At 44.2% G+C, this 4,530-nt stretch overlaps 1 pseudogene; it reads right to left on the bottom strand.

Moving 5' to 3' along the window:
* The window catches only part of LOC144382662 (ubiquitin-conjugating enzyme E2 variant 1 pseudogene), a 7,342-nt pseudogene extending 3,271 nt beyond the window's left edge, over positions 1-4,071 (bottom strand).
* Positions 4,072-4,530: the final 459 nt, after the last annotated feature.

Raw genomic sequence — 4,530 nt, 5'->3', positions numbered from 1 at the left:
AAACCTTTCTTACAATCGTAATGTTGTATCCATGCAACAGCTTTGTGTAAATGGGGCTACTTAGGCAGAAATTTGGGGAATGATCTGACTCTTCTCTGGGTTTAAGGTAGTAAAGAATAGGGAAATGCACATGGGTGGTCAAATGATCCATAAACTGAACTAATTTAGCAGAAGCAGGAATTTGGAGCCAAAGGTGACTATGAGAACTATGAGCAGTAAAAGAGGGGATTGCATTGACAAAGGATGCAGGATGGAGGTTTGAGCTCATTTTTATCCGTGTGATCTGGATTGGGGCAGATTGACATTACTGGCTGTTTTGTAAGTTCTTCAAAGATTCCTGCACTGGGAATCTTTAACTGTAATTCCCGTGATGTGGGTGATGCTTCTTATCTGATTGGCTGGTTTTAACTTCAATTCTCAGTACTGAGCTTCCCAAAGTTGGTCATGGGGGACATCTATGGAGTGATGAGCTTTCAAACTGGCTCCAGATCAACTCCACCTCCGACAGCCTATGTTTGGTCTGGGGAAACACTCCTGCATCTGTCCCGTCATCTGCAGATGGTCACCAGTCCTCTGCTCTGTGGCCTTAGGCCCATCTATCCACAACCTCTCTTCATAGCCCTTACTCCAGAGGACACATGTCACTCTGAATGATCTGCCACTTATGATTCTATTGGAGTCCGTCCAACTGGCTTGAGGGGAGGGGACATCCCCTGCCCTGTGCTGTGTAGAACACAACATTCCCACAACTCTTTGCAGAGAAATTCTGTCCTTCCTTTCTCTTCAACCTCAACTTCTGTTAGAAGTGAAGTGTTAAGGGCCACAAAGCCAGCTTTTTCTCATCATCTTTGTAGATGCCTGAAAAAGTGGGCCAGCTCTGTAATGTGGGGAGAACTTAGCATCTATTGTTTTATTTATGGTTTTTGGAGGCTTAGCCAAAATTAAAAAAGAGAGAATCTCATTTTAAGTTCCTTTTACACATACATTATCCCACTGAAACATTTAGGTATATTGGTCCCATTTTACAGATGAGACAGGTGTAGTGAGGTTATGTGACTTTTTCAAGATCATACAGATAGTAAGTGACAAGGATAGAGTCTGAGCCCAGATTTTTCTGACTCCAAACTTTACGCTTCTTCCACTTTAAAACTGTTAACTGATTACCAGAGAGACCTTGAGTCTTGCCGTTAGTGCTCTGAATGGGGCGTGAGGAGCTTTGATCAAGGGTTGGTGCCTCTGATCATCGTGCTCTTAACCCACTCACCTCTGTGTCTGTGCTTTCTGTTACATAAGCTGTGGAACATAATAGTAATATATAAATATATATATATTTTTACTGTTTTCTTATAGAACTGTGTTGGTGAAAATATTTGGGGGTAGGTGGGTAGGAAAAGAACTGACAGAACTAAAATTTATTGAACACCCACTACTATGTTCCAGTCACTCTGTGATAGGTTCTTCATGCACACTGTTCAATTAGGATTGACTAAAAACATTCAGCAACGGGTAAGCACAGTCAGCCACCAACCAGGACGCTGGTGGTTAACAGTCAGTAGGCTGTGCCCATGAGGCCGGCCCAAGTGTGGGCCTTGAGGACACGGGCTTAGCAGCCAACACAGGTTACACAGCCAGCGAGGGGGCCGGGCCTGCTCCCAGAGCAGCCCCACAACAAAGTCCATGCTCTTTCCAGCTACTGCAGCGAATACTTCACAAGAAAGTAGCTATACAGGGTAGAACTATTATTATTCTCAGATGTAAGTACTCTGATGTTATTTAGAAAAAGGTAAACAAGGCCCATAAGTTTCGTTTTTACGGTTCCTCTTTCAAACGAACACTGTTTGTCTCCTTTGCCTTATCTATCTGTCTCTTTCTCATGCCTCTTGTGGACCAAAAGTAGTTCAGTTATGAGCCTCAAAATCATATGCTCGGCCTCCTATTTCCTCTCCTCATGATAGCACCCCCCCCCCAATCAAGATGCATTTGAAGTACTGAGAGTAACACCCAAGAAAAAAGAAAGGAGGTGGTGGTGGGGGGGAGCGGGGATGGGGGAGGGGATAGATCAGAAAGAGAGAGGAAGACAGAGAGAAGGCAGGATGAAAGAAAAAAAGAAAAGAAAAGAAGGAAGGAAGAAAGAAAGGAAGAAAGAAAGAAAGAAAGAAGAAAGAAAGAAAGAAAGAAAAAGAAAGAAGAGAGGAGAGGAGACAGGGAGAGATAGAGAGAAGGCAGAGCTCATATGTACATATTCAATCAGAAAGGCTCACAGCCACCGGAAAGTTTGCAAATTTAGATGTCATTTCTGGCCCCTAACAGCTTTGAACACCAAAGGGCCCCAGAATCCCCGCCATTCACCCAACACCAGGACTGCGGTAATCATGACCCCGGAAGGGTGGTGAGAGTGGAAGGTCGAGCCTCACCGGTTACTTGTGGAAAAACCAAGGACAAACAGGAAGAATTAAAACAGGAAATGACTCATAAACCATAGAAGGGGCGCTCCCCCTCCCTTTTATTATCCCCCTCACAGAAAGACGAGTTTCCATTTGCTTTGTTTTTAGGATTTTTCTCTCAACAACAACGCAGTCTCTCCTGACTCCTTCCTGGGAGGGAGATTCAGCTTTTCCAAAGTCACTTCCCTGCCGTATTCTCTCACTAATTTCTCGTAAGCCATCTTAATACTGAATACTTGTGTTCTGTACCTGCTACTGAAGAAACAGGATTAGTCAAAGATTTGTAAATGCACTGCTTAGAAAAACCCAGCAGCAGGTGCAAATTTTATGGATGGTAAAACTCATCTGAGGAAATGGAAGGCTCTCCAGCTCTCCGGCTTCAAAGAGCTCCTCAGTAGGTCTCTTTTGTTCAGCTTTGGCCCCAGAGCATGCTCAGAAAAGGGAACTTGGGAGACACGGAGTTTAAATTGGTCCGCAGGTAGAATAACAGGTGGGTTTCAGTTTTCTCGTGGGGGGAGGGGAGGGGAGTGCCAGTAGGTTTAACAACTACCTCTCCAATAACAACAACAACAAACAAACACGCCCCCAAAACCCTGATTTGCAGCACTTGCCCGCATCTGTGGTGGTGTTTGCATAGAGATGTGCACTATTATAAAGTATTTCCACCATATGAGAGCAATAGATGTAAATCATCTCAGGGGCATAGAATGTAACATGTAGTAAAATAATTAGGAAGTGATGTGTTTTGAGTACTTATTACCTTTTTAAAAATTAATGTATTTAAATGTAAACTTATATAAATCAGTTTTTAATAATGGCTGTGCTTAACAACAGGTTTGCAAAATTTTTGAAATTTTAACAGTTGACTTATGTGAACCTGTATGAGCAGCTTCTGGCTTGTGGGCCCTGGGATTTTGAGAGGAGAAGAGAGGATGAGCGAGCTCCCAGGAGAGGCACACGCTGGAACCTAAGGAGGATGTCACCAGTGAGAACGTCTCTGTACGTGGTTGGCCCAGGGACTCCGAAGACAGTGATTTGAAGGACTCCATTTTAATTTGTTTCTTATTCTGTGCCGTGCACTCTGGTCCTTTCCCTCAAATCTTTTTTTTTTTTTTTTCAAGGTTTTATTTACTTATTATTTATTTATTTATTTATTTAACAGAGAGAGAGAGAGAGAGGGAGAGGGAGAGGGAGAGGGAGAGCACGAGCACACAAGCAGGGGGAGAGGCAGAGGGAGAAGCAGGCTCCCCACTGAGCAGGGAGCCCCATGCTGGACTCAATCCCAGGACCCTGAGATTGTGACCTGAGCTGAAGGCAGATGCTTAACTGACTGAGCCACCCAGGTGTCCCTTAAGTGTTTTTTAAAATGATTAAAGAAGACCCTGTAGGTAATACAAACTTTATCTAACACTTCATGAAGCAGACCGTCTCCACTCGGAGCACTGCAAAATGGGGCGGGAGGTAGGACACTTTTATAGGATGAAGAATGAAGAACAAGAAAGCAGACACAGAGCCCAGGGCTGGCTTGGGTGGTGGGGCTTGGCTGACTGGACATACTGTGTTTCTGGTCAAGCAGAGCATTTACGGGGATATGAGCGTTGTCTGTTCCAGCTTGCTGCAGGGGCATTGTGGGCAGGGTGGCCCATCTTGGGCCTAGAAAGTTATTTCAACAAGTGAAGGAGTGATAGACACACAGACTTGTGTTTGGTGGTACTTTGAGGGTCAGGGGTCAAACTGGTGACAAAGTAGCCAGGAGCCTCACTTTCTTCATCTGTAAAGTGGAAATAATAATAGTGCCTAAACCATAGAGCAGTTGTGAGGATTAAATGAGATAATTTGTATACAATATGAGCCTGATGCCTGGTGCATAAGTGGCTTCCCCCTCCCCCGCTCTGACCACTCCTTGTCAGACTCTTTATTATGACTTCCTCTTCCAGAGGCAACAGTCTGCTTTACCTTTCCTCTGTTCAATCTATATTAACTCTCCATGGGACCACATTTGGTCTCATGCCTTTAAATATTACCCACGTGTTGGTGATCTCCAGGTATAAGTTGTCTACACCCACTGGCATTTTTAGACTGCTGA

This window comes from Halichoerus grypus, chromosome 7 (genome assembly GCF_964656455.1).
Source record: "Halichoerus grypus chromosome 7, mHalGry1.hap1.1, whole genome shotgun sequence".
Lineage (NCBI taxonomy): Eukaryota > Metazoa > Chordata > Mammalia > Carnivora > Phocidae > Halichoerus > Halichoerus grypus.
Note: the sequence above shows the minus strand (reverse complement) of the source record. Positions and strands in the feature narration are given on the sequence as shown.